Genomic DNA, 22,802 nt, shown 5'->3' on the forward strand with positions numbered 1-22,802 from the left:
AATATTGCGAGAGAAAAAGATGGCGAAGAGAGTCTGCAAGTCACTAACAATATCCCGCCCCTACACCTCAGGTGTCGAGGTGTACTAGAGTTGCAACATCTACCCCCCCCACCCCACTCCAGCCTCTAATCCTTTAACACTGTGAACCGTCTTGAAGATCTGTTCAAGCAAGTGATGCCAGACGATTATATTTAACTCGAAGACAAATCCTTAAGTCCAGATTCTATTTTTCATCTGAATAAAAATTGTCTGACACTAACCAGAAACTCAAATAATTTGGGCTGAATAGTTGACTCGTTAAAGAAAAGAAGAAAAAAAAAAACGCTTACAGGACCCAGAAACCTCCCAATCTTCCCCTCCCCACCCTCCCTCCTGTTCTCATTCCCTTCCCTTCTTTACCCTTCTTTTCCGGACTACCTGTGCCAGAGGATCTGTTAAAGAGGAGTTAGGAGTAGAGATGGGGGGAGGGGGGCCCTGAAGATGGGAGGGAGGGGAGCTTTTTTTTTTGGGGGGGGGGGAGTGAAGTATCACTCCCACGGGCTTTGTTTGAGCCCGTATGGGGGGATCTGATTTATGAAATTCGCAGTGTCCCAGTACAAAAACGTTGTGATCATGGGAGATTTTAATTATAGAAACATTGACTGGGAAACTTTAATAGGAGATCAGGAAACGAAGAAATTCCTAGATGTGGTGCAGGATAATTTCCTAAAACAAGTGATTACCGATCCTACGAGGGGAGAAAATACTCTGGACTTACTTTTAACTAATAATGAGCATCTAATGAGCAACGTAGAAGTGGGAGATAGTCTAGGATCTAGCGATCATCAAGAAATAATATTTAATATTATTTGGGAAGAATTAAAAAGTACGAATAACGTCCAAGTACCAGACTTCAGGAGAGCAAACTTTGACAATATAAAAACCTATTTGAAATTGAATATGAAAAGTTATACGGACTTTTCGGACGTTTCAGACATTGTTGACGGGGTCAGGTCTAGGTACTTGACCAGGGGTCGGGTCACGGAGGGTAATATGCATACCTTGGGTCAGGTCACTTGGGGGCGGGGGCTCAACAGACAGGTCAGCAATTTGGATGAAATGTATAGCAATCTAACTGATCTAATTATTAATGCACAAAATACATTTATCCCCCTGAAGTCAATACGGAAAAATAGTAATACTCCCAAATGGATGACGGACAGATTGAAACATGAGATCGGAATGAAAAGAGGACTTTACGTAAAAATAAAAAACGGGGAATCACACCTTAGATCAAGATATAACGAAATGGCAAAGCTGGTTAAAAAGAATACACGTACAGCGAAACGTAATTATGAAATTAAGGTTGCTAGTCAAGCAAGATCCAACCCAAAGGGTTTCTTTCATCTCTATAGAACAAAAAATAAAGAAAGAATAGGACCAATTAAAAACGATGAAAATGTCATGATAGAATCGGAGGAAAAAATGAGTGAGGAGTTTAACAATTATTTTCTATCAGTGTTTACTAATGAGAGGTTAAAGTACCTGACTGCGATCCGATTTTCAGAGGGGATGAAGAAAGTAGTCTAATATCAGCATTAGTAAAGAAGTAGTCAAGCAGACTGAAAGACTTAAAGCTACAAAATCCCCGGGTCCTGACGAAGTTTTTCCGAGAATGCTAAAGGAGTGTAAATTTGAAATCTGCGACCAGTTAACTGAAATATTTAATAAATCGGTAGACACTGGTTTTGTGCCTACTGCTTGGAGGCAAGCAAACGTTGTTCCTGTTTTTAAGAAGGGAGATAGATCGTCTATATGCAACTACAGGCCAATCAGTTTGACATCGGTTATAGGAAAAATGCTTGAATCAGTAATAGTAAATAGACTCAGAGAACACATTGAAAGACATAATTTAATTCGTGATTCACAGCATGGTTTCTCCAAGGGTAAGTCATGTGTGACTAATCTTCTATCCTTTTACACTAAAGTATATAAGGCGTCAGATAGCAATGATAATTACGATGTGATTTACCTTGACTTTAGCAAAGCGTTCGATAAGGTGCCACGCCAGAGACTACTAAATAAAATCAAAGCCCATGGCATAGGAGGAAAAGTGTTAGAATGGATTAGAGCTTGGATTAGTAACAGAAAACAGCAGGTCACCATAAATGGAGTAAAATCTAGGTGGGGCAATGTTACTAGCGGGGTCACCCAAGGGCTCGGTTTCGGGCCCCTTGTAGTTCATCATGTACATAAACGACTTAGACGATGGGATAAATAGTGATGTTAGTAAGTTTGCGGACGACATTAAAATAAGACGCCTAATTAGGTTAGGAGACGACGCAGAGATTCTGCAGCATGGTCTTAACAAATTGTTCACATGATCGGTGAAATGGCAAATGAACTTCAATATGTAAGTGTAGCGTGTTAAACGAAGGGCTACACAACTCCGAAAATAGATACAGCTTAGATAACACGCTTCTAGAGAAAACTGAGTGCGAGAGAGACTTGGGAATTCTAGTGAGTCCGGACCTTAAAACCAGGAAACAGTGCATTAGCGCCAGGAATAAAGCTAACAGAGCATTAGATTTCATTGCTAAGACGGTAACGAATAGAAGTGCAGAGGTAATTATTAAACTCTATCAAGCGATAGTTAGACCCATCCTTGACTATGCGGTACAGTTTTGGTCTCCGTCCTATAGAATGGACATCAATTCACTAGAATCAGTACAGAGAAAAATGACCAAAATGATACATGGACTCAGAAATTTGCCTTACGAAGAGAGGCATAGGTACCTTAACTTACACTCTCTAGAAAGACGCAGAGTGCAGCGTGATCTAATAGAGGTGTTCAACTGGATCAAAGGCTATAACAAGGGTGATGCAAACAAGGTCATCATATTAAAACAACAGGGCAGGACTCGCAGTAATGGTTATAAACTGGACAAATTTAGATTTAAGAAGGAAATAGGCAAGAATTGGTTTACTAGGGTGGTCGACGAATGGAATAAACTTAGTAACCATGTAGTAAGCGCTGAAACTATCAGTTGTTTTAAGAAACGACTAGACAACTTTATGGATGGGGATGACAGGTGGTGATGGATACGGAGCTGCCTAGTGTAGGCCTTATGGTCTCTTGCAGTCCCTTTCATTCTTATGTTCTTATGTTCTTATGAGCTCGGGGAGTAGAGAGGCTGGCGAGAGTGAAAAACTGTGTGGAGGAGGTCAAGGAGAGGGCAAGGAAAGAGGAAGGGAACATATACGGAAGAGAACGAGGAGGAACAGGAAGAAGAAAAGGTGGTGGTGGATAAGGAGACTGAGGATAAGGAAGGAGAATGAGGAAGGAGGAAGAGGTTGAGGATAAGGAATATAAGGAGGAGGAGGCAGGGGGAAGAGGTGGAGGATGAGGAGTATGAGGGGAATGAAAAGGTGAAGGAGGTGGAGGATAAAGAGCAAATAGGGCAAAGAGGACAAAGAAGTCACGGAGGATAAGGACGAGGGCGAAGAGGACAAGGACAAGGACGAGGGCGAGGAGGATATGAATGAGGAGGAGGAGGAGGAGGACAAGGAGGATAAAGAGGACGAGTAGGGGGACAAGGAGGACGGGAACGAAGAGGGAAGGAAGGATGGGGATGGAGGGAGGGAGGAAGAGGAAGGAAGGTGAGGAAAGAGCTAGTGGAGGGAGGGAATGGACGGAGGGAAAGGATGGAGAGTGTGGAGAGAGAGAAAAGGAGGGGGAGGGGAAGGATGGAGAGAGAAGAGGAGGGGGAGGTGGCGGATGGAGGAAATGGAAAGGGGAGAAAAGAAGGGAGATGGGGAGAGGAAAGGGAAAAGGGGAGACGGGGGAGGGGGAGGGGAAATGGGAAGAAGGGAGATAGGAAGGAGAGGGGAAAGGGACGAAGGGAGATAGGGAGGGGAGGGGAAGGGGAAGAAGGGAGATGGGAAGGGGAAGGGGAAGAAAGGAGATGGGAAGGGGAAGGGAGGGGAGGGTAATGTAAAGAAGGGAGATGGGAAGGGGAAGAGGTACAAGTAAGATGATGAGGGAAAGTGGAAGAAGGGAGATGGTGAGGGAAAGGGGCAGAAGGGAGATGGTGAGGGGAAGGATGATGATGATGATGATGATGATGATGATGATGATGATGATGATGATGATGATGATGATGATGATGATGATGATGATGATGATGATGATGATGATGATGATGATGATGATGATGATGATGATGATGATGATGATGATGATGATGATGATGGAGGCAGTGGAATGCAGTGGAAGGCAGTGGAAGGCAGTGGAGGTCAAGAAGAAGAGGAGGCGTTCCCGGGGGTTGAAAAAGGAAACCCAATCCTCGGAGTTCCCCGAAGGAAGAAGGGCCCTCCCCCCACCCCCAACCCCAACCCCACAGACACAAGCGCCGGGGAGCGCACGTGAAAGTGGCCCCAGCAACCCACCACCGTGGGGTCCCGCTCCCTCCCTCCCTCCCTCCTGAAGAACCTGGTCGTCCTTCCTTGGCAGGTACCTAAACCCTCAAGAACCTTGGGGTTCTTGAGGCACAAACACACGGTTATCGATACCCCCTGGCTAGCACACACACCGTGGGCGCAAACGAAGCCATCGATCCCAGAATATAGGTTTCAGGTGGCATCAAGAGGCATATTCTGACACTCTTACACACACACACACACACACCGCCCCCGGTCGGATGGGGGGGGGGTGCGCGTAATACACGTTACGTGACGGGAGAAGTGGGGTGGGGAGGGATGTGGGAGGGAAGGAGAGGGATGTGGGAGGGGAGGGATGTGTGACGGGAGGGGAGATTAGGGACGTGGGAGGGAAGGAGAGGGATATGGGAGGGGAGGGGAGGGGGGGGATGTGGTGCCACGCAAACGAGAGAGGGGAAGAGAGGTGTGCCAAAAAGTTGGAGAAGGTGAACACCCCACCCCACCCCCACCCTCCTGCAGCCGCCGCCGACGCCGAAGCTCTTGGGCTTCGGGGTCAAACTTCACCATTGTCCTTCCCGTGTTCCTCGGGTGCGTGAGAGAGAGAGAGAGAGAGAGAGAGAGAGAGAGAGAGAGAGAGAGAGAGAGAGAGAGAGAGAGAGAGAGAAAGAGAGAGAGAGAGAGAGGGGGGGAGGGAGGGAGGGAGAGAGAGAGGAGGGAGGGAGAGTGTGATACGTAGTTGTTGAATCGTTTACATTCCCCCCTCCCGTCCGTCCGTCCGTCCGTCTTTTTCTATTCCCATACCTTATTCCTCTCTTCGCCATTTTCCATATAGGTTTGAGGCCCTCACTTTCAAGGAGGGGAATAACTCTCATAAAACAGGAGGAGGAGAAGGAGGAGGAGAAGGAGGAGGAGGAGGAGGAGAAGGAGGAGAAGGAGGAGAAGGAGGAGGAGGAGGAGGAGGAGGAGGAGGAAAGAGAAAAGTAAATTTTAGCCTTCTCTCCCTCGCTCGCTCTGGCCTCTCTGTCACGGTTCCTGCATCATTCAGGTTGTCTTGTTCCTGCTGTGTCAAGAGGTCGCCCGCGCCCATTCAAGCAAGTCATTGCGTCTCCAACCCTTCTGCGCCAATCACCAGGCTATCTAACCACCTTGGGCAATGGTGACTGATTCGACCATCTCAATACGTCCCCTGCCACTTGATAATAGTATGCAGAGATTGAATACGGCAATATGTGATGTCACTGCTCTCCGAGAGGTGGAGAGAAACCCTCCACATTTCATCAGCCATCCCAACTCATTGAGTGCGGTCCGGTAGGTTGGCACTCTGTTTCTAGGTCGGCCCAATGGATAACCACTCGTATTGATTGAAGAATATATAGATAAATAAACGCGTGGTTGGTTTTAGTTTCGTAGACGGATTCATTGTCAGTTGATCTCCTGGTATAGGCTAGGACCGAGATTACCACCTTTGCCCTAAGTATCCGGAGTGCCATTAGTCACTGAATGCGAACCCTGGGTCCACATGGTCCGGGAAGAGGTCTGAACCGAAGCGCTACGCAAAGACTGCAATTACCGGAACCATGGTAGCTCCTGCTTAACCTCCCCGGTTATGAGATGCTGTTTACTTGACACCCGGAAGGTACTTTCATCTCTGAATAAAATCGCCCGACATCCGGTTCCGGTGCGAGGACCACTGTTTGAGAGTGCTCTGGTCTCTGAAGGACCCCACGACCCTCAGAGAGAGAGAGAGAGAGAGAGAGAGAGAGAGAGAGAGAGAGAGAGAGAGAGAGAGAGAGAGAGAGAGAGAGAGAGAGAGAGAGAGAGAGAGAGAGAGGAGAGAGAGAGAGAGAGAGAGAGAGAGAGGAGAGAGAGAGAGAGAGGAGAGAGGAGAGAGAGAGGAGAGAGAGAGAGAGAGAGAGAGAGAGAGAGAGAGAGAGAGAGAGAGAGAGAGAGAACACCTCTCCTGATGATTTCTGTCAGCTGTGGTATACAGGGGTTCTCATACCCCTCTGCACCCAACGCGCCTCCCACCACTGCCTCAATTCTCCCCAGCATCCTAAATCCCCTTCTTCTAATCCGCTCCCACCCCTCTTGCAGCTATATCAACTCCCTCCCTCCCTCCCTATATCCACCCTTCCCCACCTTCTCCTCCCCCTCTTCTTCCCTATCTTCCTCGTCCTCACCTCCCTCCCTTCCTCCCTCCTTCACCTTCTCTCTCCCTTCCGCCCCCTACCTTATTCCTTATCTCTTTCTCTTCCTTACCCTAACCTCCCTCCTCCCCCTCCCTCACCCTTCTCTCTCCCTCCCCTCCCCACCTCTTCCCACCATCCTCACCCTACCCCGCTTCCTTTTCTCTCTTCATCCCTTCCTTATCTTCCCTCCTCCCCGATCTTTTCTTTCCCCCTTCCCTTCTCTCCTCTCTCCCACTTACCCTATCCTCCCTCCTCCCCAATCCTTTCTCCCCTCCCTCCCTCTTCTCCCCCACTCCTCCCTTCCCCATCCTCATCCTCACCCTCTTCCTCACTCTAGCCCCATTCCTCTTCTCTCTCCCTTACTTCCTTACCCTATATCCTCCCTCCTTCCCTACTCCCTCTCTCCCTCCTTTGTTCACCCTGTCCTCCCTCTCTCTCTCTCCCACGTCTCCTTCCCTCCGCTCACTATCACCCATAGGATTCACTCCCTCCTCGGCCACATGGCAAAACTAGGACGACCAACGTATCACTCGAGAATCCCCCCGCAGAGTCTTTGGAGTATCCCATGGCAACTCTCGCTCAAGGTCTCACTCTTTCTCGTAGTCACAAGAAACATCAACCCAAGTCGTTGGTTCGTGACGTAACAACGTTGTCATGGTAACAAAAATCGAGACAGGCCTTGGATTTCTTAACCACTTCATTGCAGTAGCATTCTTCGAATATGTAAATTACAAAACAGAAATGATCCAATACACAGGAAACGAAAGGATTTAGAAAGCTCTGATGGATCGCAGTCAACAGAAAAAAAAAAACAGACTAAAAGCAATTAAGACACTCCAATCCAGTGTCTACAGAAAAAAATACAACCCTAATTTCATAACAGAGACAGACGCACTTAAAAGAAAACAGTAGAGCAAGGAAGATGGCGACTAAAGCTAATACAAAAATCCCTAAAATGGCTGAAAAAGGGAAAACTGGTATAACAGTGCAAGTTATTGACAGATCACAAAAACACTCCACAAATAGACTACCAAATTCTATACTTCAAAATTAAATCGGCACACAAAACGAACACAGAATCCTCCTGCCAACAGACTCCAACTGTTCCAGATGCAACCATCACACACTGATGGCATAGCACCTCAAAGTACACCGCTTTGCACTCAACCCTTCCAAACTCTCTTCTTCAAGTAACTTATGAGCCAATCCTGTGCCCGTGGACGGTGACCTTGGGGTGGCGGGTCTCCTGAAGACAGAAAGAGAGAGAGAGAGAGAAAGAGTGAGAGAGAGAGATCCGTGCCAACGGTTCGAATGAGTGATTGCACCTGGCCAACCGATTTTTTTTTTCTTTTTTTTTCGGAGAAATGGGGGAGGGGGAGGCTTGACACGTCTGGAAGCCTCAATCAGCCAACCGAGTCATTCTACCAGCGGAGTGAAATCATGTCTACTTAGCCAGAAAAATAAATATAAAGTACGTCACCATGTTTAAGGAATTAACCTCCCTTCCCTACTGGGTGGCGCTTTACCTTATATTCTGACTGCCGTCAGGCGATTTCATTCACTTACGTAGCACCCTATCCATTGCTATCTCGAGTCTTCATCATTGCCGGATGGCATTCCATTTCACCAAGGCTGCCGTCAGACGATTTTATTCACTTCGTGGCACACCTTGGTTTCCCTCTGTTCCAAGTCACGGTAATGAATGAATTTTTTTTTGGCGACAGCTAGAATAAAGGGAAAGGTGACACCCGATAAATGTCTGTAATTTCACTTGGGTCATGACAATCTTATTCTCTAAGGTCACCATATTCTCTTTGGTCATCGGGTTCTCTCAGGTCACCATGTTCTCTTACATTACCATGCTCCCCGGGTCACCAATGCTCCATGGATGACCATGTTCTGTGGGTCACCATGCTCAAAGGATTACAAAGGATTACAAAGGCGGAGCATGCCGACAGGAGACCTTTTGGTCCATATCTAGGTCGGATGCGAAAAAAAATCATAATAATAAATTAATAAATAAAAACCATAATAATGTAAATAACAAATAAAATACATAAAAAATGCATAGGTATAGTTAAATAATAAACAAACAGGTAAATAGTAAATAATAATAAATTTATATATATAACTAATAATAAATGAAAATCAAACAGACAAATGATAACAAAACAAAAACAAATAATATAAAATAAATTATAATCATTACAGCATCTTGCTTAGGTGTTTATCTAAATGATTATTAAAGCTTCGAACTGAACTACATTGCACTACCTCTGCAGGAAGTTTATTCCATTCATTAACTACACGGTTGGCGAAGTTGTTTCTACCTACTTCCAAATTGAATCTATTTCTGGACAGTTGGAGACCATTGTTTCTTGTCTGATTCTCATTCAATGTGAAAATTTGGTCACTTTCGATGTTGTCAATTCCCTTTAAAATCTTAAAGACCTGTATCAAGTCACCTCTGAGTCTACGCTTTTTTAGGGAAAACAGATTCATATGTTTTAGTCGATTTTCGTAAGATTTATTTTTGATATTTTGAATCAGTTTTCTGAGTTTTGTGGCTCGCCGTTGTACTTTTTCCAGTCTGTCAATGTCTTTAATGAGATTCGGTGACCATACGGAAACAGCATATTCCAAATGTGGACGAACTAACGATTTATATAGCTTGTTAATGAGTGAGGACTTTTGAAATCAAAAGATCGCGCAATCAGTCCTAGAATCTTATTTGCTTTCTCAGAGGCTGAAATACACTGCTTGGATGATTTGAGGTCGTTACTGATAATTACGCCGAGATCTTTTTCACTATCCACTTTTGTTAACGAATTTCCAAATAACTTGTAATCGTACTTACTGTTATTTTTACCTATGTGCATTACCTTGCATTTACTTGTGTTAAATTTCATTAGCCACTTTTCAGACCAATAGACCATTGCTGTAATTTATCTAAATCTTCTTGAATATCTAATTGGTTTAAGTGATCATTTGCCATTCCGCACAGTTTTGTATCATCAGCAAATTTGGAAACAGCAGATTTTAGTCCATGGTCTATATCATTTATATATACTATGAATAGAAGTGGCCCAAGAACGGAACCCTGAGGAACTCCACTTGTAACATTTTTCCAGCTAGAAGTTTTTTCATTCAAAACAACTCTCTGTTTTCGATCATTCAACCAATTACTAGTCCAACTTAATAGGCTACCACTTACTCCGTGTAAAGCTAATTCAGTAAGTAGTCTTTCGTGTGGGACGGTATCAAAAGCTTTTGCAAAGTCTAGATATATTAATCCTATATTGTTTCTTTTGTCATAATTCGAGATAACTGTGTTGTACAATTCGAGTTAGTCACGCAAGAACGTTAACGTCTGAAACCATGCTGGCTATCATTTATCAAACGGTTACTTTCTAAATGATGTTCGATAGCATCTCTGATGATAGTTTCCATTATTTTTCCTACGACTGAAGTCAAACTTATAGGCCTATAGTTATTTGGCTTCTTTTTGTCACCTTTTTTGAATATGGGAGTAACGTTAGCTAGCTTCCATTCTCGTGGGACATCTCCGGATATGATGGATTTCTTGAAAATAATTTCTAATGGAACAACAATCTCATTTAGCATTTCCTTTAAGATTTTTGTATGCCAACCGTCAGGCCCTGGTGTTTTATTAACTTTGAGTTTATCTATACACCTTTTAATTTTTTCTTTTGTTATATTTACCGTAGTAAGTTTACCCTAGACTTTTCACAGGTTTCAGTTTGGAGTTCACTTTGAGGTGTTTCGTTTACGAATACTGAGCTAAAATAATTGTTTAAAATATTACACATTCCTTCATTTGAATATTCAAGTTGACCGTCAGCAGATAATAGTGGACCAATGTGATTCCTAACAACCTTTTTATCTCTAATGTAACTATAGAATTCTTTGGGATTCTCTTTGGATTTATCAGCGATGTTCATTTCGTATTGTCGTTTTCTTTTTCTTATTGTCTTTTTTAAATCTCTCTGTATTGACACATAATTTTCATAGTCATTAGATGCACCCGAGCACTTATATTTCTTATAAGCCTGTCTCTTTTTAGCAATATCTTTTTTCAGTTTCTTTGTCGAGCCACTTTGGGCGAGCCTGATTTGGGGGATGTCTGTCCTTAAAAGGAATGTAAGTATGAATCATCTTAGTGAGCGTATTTTGAAATATTTCCCACATCTGATCTACAGGTCTTTCGCTTAATTTTGCCTCCCAATCTATATGCTGAAGCTCCTGACGTAGTCCTATGAACTGAGCTTTACTGAAATCGGGTATTTTAGAAACACAAGTATATTCTAAATTTTTTTAGGAGTTTGAATCTCACTAAGTTGTGATAGCTATTTGCAACAGTTTCACCGATTTCTACATCAGTTACCATGCTTTCGCAGCTAGTGATCAATAGATCGAGTAAATTTCCATATATTGTGGGCTCTTTTACATGCTGAATTAAGTAATTGTCACCAAGAAAATCAATCAAGCGACTACCTACAGTATATGGCCAGTTCAAGGGTCATCCAATCAATGTCAGTAAAATTGAAATCACTCATTATCAATAAATCCTGGTTGCAGAAACTAGACATTTCTTGAAATAACAGTTTGTCGTCTGCTAATGATAATGTCTTTGGCCTATATATTACACCTACATTCATTTTTTGTCCATTTGTTTGGGTTAACTCAACCCACAAACTGTCATGTGCATCCTGTTTCACTTTCTCTAAAACACAAGTATGAATTTTTTTTAACGTACAACAGAACACCCCCACCTTTCTTGTGGTTTCTATCCTGATGAAAGTGTTTAAATCCCGCAATATCAAATTCAGCTTCGAACTCTGTACCATTTAACCATGTCTCGGTTATTCCTATCATATCGAGGTTTTCACTTTTGACATACGCCTGTATTTCTTTAAATTTGTTCCTAATACTATGAGCATTAAAGCACATGGTTTTAAGAAACTCGTGATTATTTCTTTTTGACACATTTTGAGTTTCAATATCATGCCTTACATTATCATTTTTTTTTTATACCTTGCTCTATATTATTATTTGGTCCTTCATTGACATTCAATGCCTCATTAACATTTCTCCCATCAAAATTAACATTCTCCCTATCATGGACATCTGGCTAATGTCCACATTACCGCATGTTTTCAGCCCCCATCCTACCACCACCACCACTGGCGTTGCCACAGTTCCATGACATCACTGTTCGGTTGTTTATTAAATTCCTCAATCATACCAACGCGACATAACTTCATTTACATGTTTGGCTTTATATGATAACCTGTGTTTTTTTCTAAATATAAACAATAACATGAACAAACAAAATAAAATTGGAAAATATAATGATAAACGGAATAAACAAGTAATGATTATTAAAAATATACTTTTTTGTATATTCCTCTGAACAGTTGTGCAACACACGGGTAATTGGGGAGAGAGTGAGACAGAGAGCGAGCGAGCGAGCGAGCGAGAGAGAGAGAGAGAGAGAGAGAGTCCAAATGCTCACACATCCGCTCATGCACACACAAATGCTAACATGTACACGTACTCCCACGTATGTACAGCAAAGCATCTAATCAACCGCGATTCTTCTTCTTACCCTGAGCATGTGCAGAACTCAAATCAGTCGTTTAGATAGAAAAAAATGCGCCGCGGATGTAAATAAATAAATAAGAGAAAATAACAAATAAATAAGTAAACATAAGTAAATAAAATCAAATAAAAAGAGCATTATACTATCTGCACGCAATAATAATGATAATAATAATAATAATAATAATAATAAAGATAAAAATATTAATAATGATGACAATGATTATAGCAATTACATTATTACTAGAATCTTGCGGGCGTGGTCAGACGGTCTGGGTGGCGAGGGGGGGGGCGTGTCCGCTTGCGCACCCCCCCCCCCGACCCCCCTGACGATCCACGAGGAAACGTAAAACACCTTCTGGCTGGTCTCCCCCCGGCCGTGCAAGGTCAAGTCCGGTCACCATTACAGGAGCAGGAGCAGGAGGAGGAGGAGAAGAAGGAAGAGGAAAAGGAGAAGGAAGTGAAGTAGGAAAGGGAGGATGGGAAGGAAAGGGAGTAGAAGAGGGAGGAGAGAAACAGAGAAAGAGAGAGAGAAAAGTGAGAGAAGAAAGAGAGAAGAAAGAGAGAGAGGGGGGAGGAGAGAGTGTGAGGGAAGAGGACAGAGAGGAGGAAAGAGTGTGTATTTACCTAGTTGTATTATACGGGAAGGGAACTATGCTCGTGGTGACCCGTCTTTGTATCTTTCAGCATCAAGTTTATTCTTAAAATCGTGAATAGTATTTGCACACACTGTTTTTTCATCTAAGTTATTCCATATATCCAGCATTCTGTGTGGGAAGCTATTCTTTTTCCTATCTCTTCTATAGTTGTCCTTTTTGAGTTTCTTTTCATGATCTCTTGTTTTTCCATTTTCATTTTTAGTAAATCTTTTCTGTCAAGGATTTCCATTCCTTTCATGATTCTATATATAGTCAGTAGATCACCTCTTTCTCTTCTTTGCTCTAGTGTTGGTAGTTCTAGTTTCGATAATCTTTGTTCGTATGTTAATTTGGAAAGAGCTGGTGCCAACTTTGTTGTTGCTCTCTGTATTCTTTCTAGTTTCCTTATATTCTTCTTAGTACTGGGTGTCCATAGTGTCGCTGCATATTCCAGTTTTGGTTTAATCAATGTGACTAATGGTAGGGGGAGAGAGAGAGAGGGGGAGAGAGAGAGAGAGAGAGAGAGAGAGAGAGAGAGAGAGAGAGAGAGAGAGAGAGAGAGAGGAGGGAGGGGGGAGGGAGGGAGGGAGGGAGAGAGAGGGGGAGAGAGCGTGATGGTGATGAGAAAGAAAGAAAAAAAAAAGGTGAATACGTTGGACGAAAAGTGGATGGAGGAGGAGGAGGAATCGACTCGATATCACGTTCGCGATTTCGAAACGAGACGGGGCGACGTGATATCATTAATAAGCTCCACCTTACGGCGCTCGCTCGCACACGCACACACACACAAAATTACTGATGTAGTTGTTAGCACTGTGGGATTGCGACACAATGGACCCGAGGTTACGCCGCGCAAACTTACATTATACTTGCTGTTACTTTCCCCACTGAGCAAAGGAACGCGTGTGCGATGTAAGGTCACCGCATTACCCAAAGACCAGGAACTGCATACGAACCATGAGCTCTCATCCGGTAGGGTAAGATCTGTTGATCAAGTGTCAAGCACGTGGTTCAATACAATGGTGGTGACCCCGACACCCCCAGCACTACTGTAACGTATAAAATTGATTATTATTGTATTTCCTTGTCGACAATGCAGTCAGCTCCTTCGTGGTGTAGATGGAAAGTGAGCCAGGCTTAATGAGCGTGGGGCTTAAAAATAATCTAAAGTCAATTTCGATTTGTCCATAGTAAAAGTTTTCCAAAGATGTGACGTCACTCTACATAGGGCAGTGCTGATGTTGACGGTGCTGGATGGCTATAGGACAGCCGCCGAGAGAGCTTGAGAACAAATATACAAGGACAAAGGACAACTTTGCACACAGTAAGAATGCAATTATTCCCCAAATAAAGAGTAAGAATGGAATCATTCCCAAATTTCGGGTAGTATGTTCCAATTAAATGTAAAAATTGTTTTAAGAAGGTGATATTTTGGTCTTATGCCATTATAACAAGAAAGAAAAGGTCTCAAAAAATACAAAATCAAGGACCTATAATTCGACCAAAAGATCTATAATTATTGGTCTCACAAGCATATATGATTATAATTATATATACTTGTGAGACATAGAGCTTACCAAAACAAATGGAAGACAAAATTGTTTTTGAAAATACAATATGGAGACCAATCAACGGATCAGAAGACGAAGGCAGATGACGAAGACGGCACAATAACGAGTTCTGAGAAATAACTCAACGAGAAAAGATAAATCATTTTACAAATAAAACAGAGCTGAGATGGACTGGGCCCGTGGAGTGCGTGGAAGACGTTCACACGTATCGACTTTTCGCCGTGCGCTGTCCACGACACGACGCCGTGCTCTCAAATAACCATGGGTGTCTATGGACCCTTTCACACGTGTCCTGGTCGTGATGTGTGGAAGCGTCCATACACACCCATGGTTATTTGAGAGCACGACGTCGCGACGTGGATGGCGCACGGCGAAAAGTCGATACGTGTGAAACGAGCCATAGAATCCTCTAAACGAATTATGGTGGCCACAACACCGGTAAAGAGACACGGGTAGACCTAGACTGTAAGAGGGATGGACGGCGTGGAAGAGCTGGACAGATGTGGAAGAGTCAGGTCGACCTAGACGGAAGCAGCAGGCGAGATGAGGAAGGGGAGGACATGGAGAGGTTGATGACAGGCCAGAATCATGTGGTGGTTCAAGATGATATGAAGTATAGTATACTACAGTGTATAGTATACTATAGTACAATATAATATATTGACCAATAAATAAATAAATAAATGAATAAATAAACAAATAAATGAATCAATATATACAAAAATTAAACGACAAACACAAAACGAACGAACGAATAAATCGCAAACAACTCCGGATGACGGGGGGGTGGATAGAGGGATAGATAGATAGAGATAGAGAGAGAGAGAGAGAGAGAGAGAGAGAGAGAGAGAGAGAGAGAGAGAGAGAGAGAGAGAGAGAGAGAGAGAGAGAGAGAGAGAGAGAGAGAGAGAGAGAGAGAGAGAAACGGGCAGAACGAAATGAAGGCGCCATCAAAGACATCAACGAGCCGCTCGCTCATCTTTTCATTAAAATTTAATCAAAATATCAAATCTGCCGCTAAATCACGTTTGACCTGACATGAAATGAATCCCTTCCAGGAGACAGTTTAAATATCGACGTTGCTGCGATATTTATCCTTGTCACTGCAACAACCGTTTCGGCATGTTTACCGTCACGTTACATTTCATCTTAATCGGCAGAAAAACTTGCACAAATCAGTTTTACAGAATGAAAATTAATATACGGTATATACTATACCACACACGTACACACACGCACGCACAATGGGTGCGCAAGATTAACCTAACTGGTTTCAAGTGAAAAAAGGATAGTGCCTCGGGACTAGGAAAGTGCTAATGTTGTACCAATACGAGTTAGTAGAAACCCCTGAAGGAGTGCCAGTGTTTTCAACCAGCATGATAGCTAAACTGTGTGAAAGAAAAATGAAAGAGTTAAATATCTAGAAAATGTACTACCAATTTGGTTTAAAAACTGGAAGATCGCGCGTCTCAAATCTGTTAATGGGATTGTTGGTCATGGATTTGTCACTCGACAAACAAAACAGCATATCCGTAAGAAAGGCTTAAGAGCGTCTTTTTATTACATGAACAGGCGGTGAGTGAGAGAGAGAGAGAGAGAGAGAATATGCAATTGCAGTGTGGTCTCCACATAAGAAGAGGGATATGAAAAAACCAAGAGAATACAAATAGCAGCAACCAAATTAGTCTCTAGTCTGGCAGGCAAATCATACAAGGAAAGAATAGGATAACTGGAGCTGCCCATACTGTATTACAACAATGAAGGGAGCGAGATGACAAGAGTGCATTTCTCTGAGCAATGAATTTAAGTCTGGGATGAGAGGGCGACACAGAGGTCATGGAAGAGAAAAAAAAATATGTCTACGTGCCCCTGATGGCGTTAAGTACTGAAGGAGAGTTCCAAAGCATATCCGGATCCGGAGGGGGTAACAGGACTAGGTCTTCCCGTGACCCCTTGGAGGTTCTCCTCAAGAGCTGCTGACGAGGAAGACTTCAAAGAACTTTATGAGCAGGGACGCTGGTAACCATGGCAACGGCAAAAACTGCAGATCACCGCCATCACCGTTCCACTCCCGCTCCTCCTCCTCTCAATAATCTTTTCCTACTATCCCTACTCTACTTCCTGTTTATCTTACAAGTTAAATTCAAAAATCCAACGCGTCATGACGTCCACATTATGTTAGCATTACCTCCAATCCCACAGTGTTTCACAGAATTCATGTCATTAGCAATGTTTTTCCATCTTCAAGAAGTCTACGTCTCCCTCTAGAGTATTGGAACAACTTCTACAAATCTCATACGCCGTCTCACCTGCCCTCTGCAACCTGGAGCACCCCGAACACAAGCACCTACCATAATGACACCTTTACATGAAAAATGTCAAAAGGACAATAGACTCACATCATGCCTTAAGAAGCCTGCAAATTCTTGAAGCCTACTATACACAAGAGAAGAACTCCAGGTTTAATAATATTACTAAAGACTTCCAAACTCTCCCTAGAGCGAGAAGAATTCGAGCTCTCGACGGAAATTCGAGTTATGACATCTCACGGAGTTGCGGCAGCTGGCCAAGTCGAGTACGCCAAATGATCTCTCCCGTACACCTCATTATGTTTAGCTACAACTACGTATTACCCATGTGACTCAACTTCCCCAGAAATCTGATTACGGAAACACGAGTCACGAAAAGTTGTGTTTTTACATTTGCTATTTCATTTTAGGACTTCACACCTTACCCGTTAGGGATTTTTTTTTTTTTTTTTTTTTTTTTTAATTGAAAATGCAACCATGAACTGAATAATACTTTACTTGCCGTCACTTTCAACTAAGAGCACACACACACACACACACACATATATATATATATATATATATATATATATATATATATATATACTGTATATATATATATATATATATATATATATATATATTATATATATACATATATATATACATATATATATAATATACACATACAAAAATATAGATTCATACGTATACATATACATACACACACACATATTAATACATAATGTAAATGTACACCCATAATATATATTTTATATATATATATATATATATATATATATATATATATATATATATATATATATATATATATATATATATATATATATATATATATGTCAAACGTCACAGATACTCCGATAAAGGAAATGCCTCCTTCCCTAAATGATACTACTAATTCTCACATTGAGTCAAACCTATTAGGGCTAGAAAATATATTCAAAGAGAAACCAAGAGACGATGACAGTGAAACTCTTCTTGATTTATCTCACAGCCAGCCAAAGGAAAGATGGATCCCTTTCTCATCTGCTTGACCAGTGCTTGTCGAAGGAGGATTCAGAGACTAAATATCGATGTTATTATACAAATGAGGGTGTGCTAATGCGAAAGTGGTTACCACCCCATAAATCTCTAACACAGTTTTGGGAGGCAGAACACCAGTATTGTCCCATCTTCCTATAGGCACCACATTCTTCGAACGGGCCACGATACTCCCTTGGCAGGACATTTAGGTGTAAGGAAAACCCTAAGGAAAATAGCAAATAAATTTAATTGGCCTGACATACGTAGGGATGTAACCCAATACTGCAAAACTTGTGAGACTTGCCAAAAGATTGTGAAACCCAACGAAAATATTACCCGTGATAGAGGAGCCTTCACAAAAATCACAGTTGATTGTATGGGACCTCTACCTTCTTCCACACACACACACACACACACACACACACACACACACACACACACACACACACACACACACACACACACGTCGGATTGACGGCGAAGAGTGGAACTCCGGAAGAAAACGCAATTTTCGTGGATTTCAGCGACGAGGGAGTACCTGTGTTGTATTAGCAGGGAAGGGGAAAGCTCGTGGTGTAGTGGGCAGGTGAAGAAAAAGGAGAAGGGGAGGCATAGACGAGGAAAATGGATGAATATGAGGAAGGTGAGGAATGGGCCTTGGAAGTCAGAAGGGGTGTAAACAAAAGGTGTGCAGAGGACACAGCCGATGTCGAACAGGTGAGCAAAAGTATTAAGAGTAGGAATATAGATAAGAGCAGCTCAATGGAAGGAGGAAATAATAACTTCTATGGATTTGATGAGGGAGGAGATGACGACCTCCCCCGACTAGTAAGTCTAGAGGAGAAACTAACAAAAAATAACAAAGCATGGAAGGGTTAGGTTTAGCAAACTCGCGCTAGTTACACAGAGTTGATAAACTGAAAGAACTAAAGAAGGAAAATCAAAACCTAACTAATGAAATAGAAGAATTAAAAAGACAATCAAGAAGTAAAATATGAGAATGAAGAATTAAAGAGGAATAATAAAGAGAATAAAGAGTCCATAGGAAAAGAAGTTAGTGGTTGGAAAAAAGTCCAAGAGAATAACAAAATTGAATTTAGAGATATAGTGAAACAACAAAGGACACAGTTATTAAAGTGATGAGAGAGAAGAATATAGTAAGAGACTTGGCAGATAAAAAGAAATGTATAGTTATATTAGGAATGGAAGAGAAGCATAATCCAAATAGGACTACAAGAGTAAAAGAGAAGAAAAAGTAAACAGGGTATTAAAAATAGTTCAAGAAGATGAACAAGAAATATAGAAAGAAATTTAAGAAATATATAGAATAGGGAAATACAATATAGACAAGACCAGAGCAATTAAGGTTAAAATCAGGTCACAAACGACAGCAGAGAATGTCTCATCAAAAACAGGGAGCCTAGCAAAAAGTGATCAGTATAAACAGGTATGGATAAAAAGAGAAATGAATAAAGATGAAAGACAGGAAGAGATAACAAAGACAATCGAAGCTAAGGAAAAACAAACAAGAAGAGAAGAGAGTCAAAGAGAAATTCTACTGGATAGTGCACATGAAAGTGAGGAAACGGTTCATAGCAGAGAAAAACGAGAGGTAAACAGAAAACAGGACGGAGGTAAAAGAAAATTAAAAGTGACTTTCATAAATATAGATGGCTTAATAACAGGCTTGAATGAACTGAATGATTACCTGAAAGAAAACGAACCGGACATAATAGGAATTGTAGAGACAAAATTGAAAGGTCCATTACCACCAACAGTGTAGGACATGGCGCATATAATTATAGGGTTAGAAACTGAGAAGTAAAATAAGGGGGTGGAGTTATATTCCTGACTAAGGATATAAATGTGAGGAATGTTACATATGGAAAGAATAGAGTGGAGATAGTTATGATGGAAATAGAGGACAGGGACAAGATGAGCAGGAAGTTTGTGGTAAATTATGTGCCTCCTAAAACGGCTTTGTGGGAAGAGAGAGAACACAAAATTATGTTAGAAGAAACAAGGATAACACTTAATAAGATAATGGAAGATGGAGGAAGAATAGTTATAATGGGTGACTTCAATTGTAAAGAAATCTGCTGGGAAGAGATGACAGTGAAAGGGGGAGACAACCTATGGGGAAATGTATTACTTGATATGATTATAGAACATACAATGACGCAAGAGAATACTAGGTATAGAAATGAGGAAGAACCATCGAGACTGGACCTAATAATCACATCAGAACCTGAAATAGTGGGCAAGATTGAATATAAGACACCACTAAGTAAAAGTGACCACATATTAGTTGAACTGGAACTAAATGAGGAAAAATACATGGAAAAAAAAACGAGCAATATAGAAAGGGAAGATGGATGTATGGAAAGACAAATTTTGATAAAATAAGAGAATTTTTTTTCTCTTCAAAAAGCAGACTGGGAAAGGATACACAAGGAGGAAACAACAGTAGAAGAGAAACGGAATATTTTGACAAAAAAATTATAAAGGAGTAGAAAAGTATGTTCCAAGACAAAAACAAGAAAAAGGATATGTAAAATGTTGGTACAACAAAAGATGTAGCGAGTTAAAAGACAAAAGGGATAAAGCTTGGACAAAATGGAAGAATGACAAAAGACATGAAAAAATTGAAAATATATACTAGTTATACAAATCAATATATACAAATGCGCAGAGAAGAAAAGAGAAAATACGAAAAGGATGCCATAGAAAAATTTAAAGATCAACCAAAACTATTTTATAGATTTGTCAACAACAAACTGAAAAACAAACAAGAATAAGTGAAACTACGACAAGGAGGAGTTGAATACACACAGGAAATAGAAATGGCAGAAATTATGAACAAGCATTTTAGAGATGTCGAGTGGGAGGAGAAAGTCCCCCCTATGAAAGAGATAGAAGTAACAAGGAAAGAAATAATGAATCACTTGAATCTCGATGTTAGAAAATCGCATGGACCAGATGAATTGGCAAACTGGATTTTGAGAGAATGCATGAACGAACTAACAGAGAAAACACATTGTCTAATAAGTAGTTCATTGAAAGGAAAAGTTCCAGAACATTGGAAAAGAGCAAATATAGTACCAATATATAAAGGGGGAAACAAGGAAGACCCTACTAACTATAGACCGGTCTCTCTTACAAGTACGGTAGCTAAAAAATTGTGAAAGAATGATCAAAATTAGATGGGTAAGGCATTTGGAAAAAAAACAATGTACTAAATCCAAGGCAATTTGGATTTAACCAAGGAAGATTATGTGTCACAAACTTGATGTGTTTCTATTCAAGACTAATAGAGAAAGAAATGGTTGGGCTGATTATGTATTTCAAGACCTGAAAAAGCTTTTGATAAGGTACCACACAAGAAATTGCTAAAGAAATTAGAAACTGCAGGAGAAATACAGGGCAAACTGCTGAAGTGGATGGAAGACTTCTTGCATGAAAGAAAAATGAGAGTGGTGATAAGAGACAAACATTTAAATTGTGATGAGGTGATTAGTGGAGTTGCACAATGAACAGTACTGGCCCCAATAATGTTTGCTATATATATTAATGATATGGATAAAGGAATTGAAAGTTATACGAAGTTCTTTGCGGAAGATGCAAAACTGTTAAAAAAGTGAACACTGTAGAAGATTGTGAATCGCTGCAGTGATCTCAATAAAGTATGGGAATAGAGTAGGAAGTGGGAGATGGAATTCAATATTAAGAAGTGTAGTATAATGGAATTTGGAAGCAAATAAAGAATAGTGGGATCATATAAATTGGGAGAGGAAGAAATTAAAAAAGTGGAAAATGAGAAGGACCTAGGAGTCATTAATATGTCCCCTGAGAAACATAAACAAATTTTTTTGAGAAACTTATAATTTAATAAGAACAAAGTGGCATTTACATACCTGGACGAAGAAATGGTGAAGAAAATACTAGTCACTTTGATAAGACCAAGATTGGAGTATGCAGCGACGACGTGGTCACCAAGTACAAAAAATGTATGACAAAACTTGAAAGAATACAAAGAGCAATTACGAAATTGGCACCAACGCTCTCAGAACTATCATATGAAGAGAGACTGGCAAAACCTGAGCTACAGACATTAGAGCAAAGAAGAGAGAGAGGAGACTTGATAACTATAGAATCATGAAAGGCATAGAACTTATTGATAGAGCGGATCTAATAAAATGGGATAGTAGAGATACAAGACACGGAAAAAAAGTAAAAAAGACCAAGAACAGCTTTCCCCACAGGATAATAGACGTTTGGAAGAAGTTAGATGAAAATGTGGTGTTTGCAAAAACGATACACGAATTTAAAAACAGGCTGGATATAAGGAGATTTGAAGACGGAACACCACGAGCATAGCTCCGCTCCCCGTAAAATACAACTAGGTAAATATATACATATATATATATATATATATATATATATATATATATATATATATATATATATATATATACATATGCTATATACATATGCTATATACATTTACATGATACATTTTAACTTACCCTGATTCACTGCTGGTATTTTGAAGCCTTCTGCATTTTCCTCATTTTCAGTACCAGTTATGCACCAGAGGAAATTCGACAACAATTACCTGTAACAAAAGAAAACACGGTATGATCTCAGGTCTGACAACCAGCATCAATAAAATATTGTGTGTACGTGTTTACCCAATTGCACTAGGGTAGTTCCAAAAGTAATGCCTATATTTTCACTCGTAACTCAAAATGTTGAAGAGCTACAAAGACGGAAGTGGCACAATTAAAACGAGCGGACATTATTTGTTCTCTCCAGAATGTATTTCTCCACGTAATCACCCCTTCTTAATGCACTTTCGCCACCAATGAGCAAGGGCCTTTGCATGGCCGTCCGGAGCGCGGTTTGTCAACTCACACCTCTGTCGCCACTCCAGAATTGACGAATCCACCGCCTAACCGTACTGACATCAACTGTCTCGGCTCCGTAACCTTTCTTAAAGTACCGGTGAATGTCGATTGGTTCCACTTCTGC

At 41.1% G+C, this 22,802-nt stretch overlaps 1 protein-coding gene across 2 annotated transcripts in view; it reads right to left on the minus strand.

Moving 5' to 3' along the window:
• The window catches only part of LOC143035136 (uncharacterized), a 275,953-nt gene that overhangs the window by 176,246 nt on the left and 76,905 nt on the right, over nucleotides 1–22,802 (minus strand). Inside the window, exon 2 of one of the 2 annotated variants that reach the window (XM_076201745.1) lies at nucleotides 22,298–22,386. The exons of the other annotated variant lie outside the window; for it this stretch is intronic. The gene's annotated coding sequence lies outside the window, so the exon portion shown is untranslated. The remainder of the gene's footprint in view (nucleotides 1–22,297; nucleotides 22,387–22,802) is intronic. 2 annotated transcript variants of the gene reach the window in all.

This window comes from Oratosquilla oratoria, chromosome 18, assembly GCF_046742065.1.
Source record: "Oratosquilla oratoria isolate Oo_2021 chromosome 18, ASM4674206v1, whole genome shotgun sequence".
Classification (NCBI taxonomy): Eukaryota; Metazoa; Arthropoda; class Malacostraca; order Stomatopoda; family Squillidae; genus Oratosquilla; species Oratosquilla oratoria.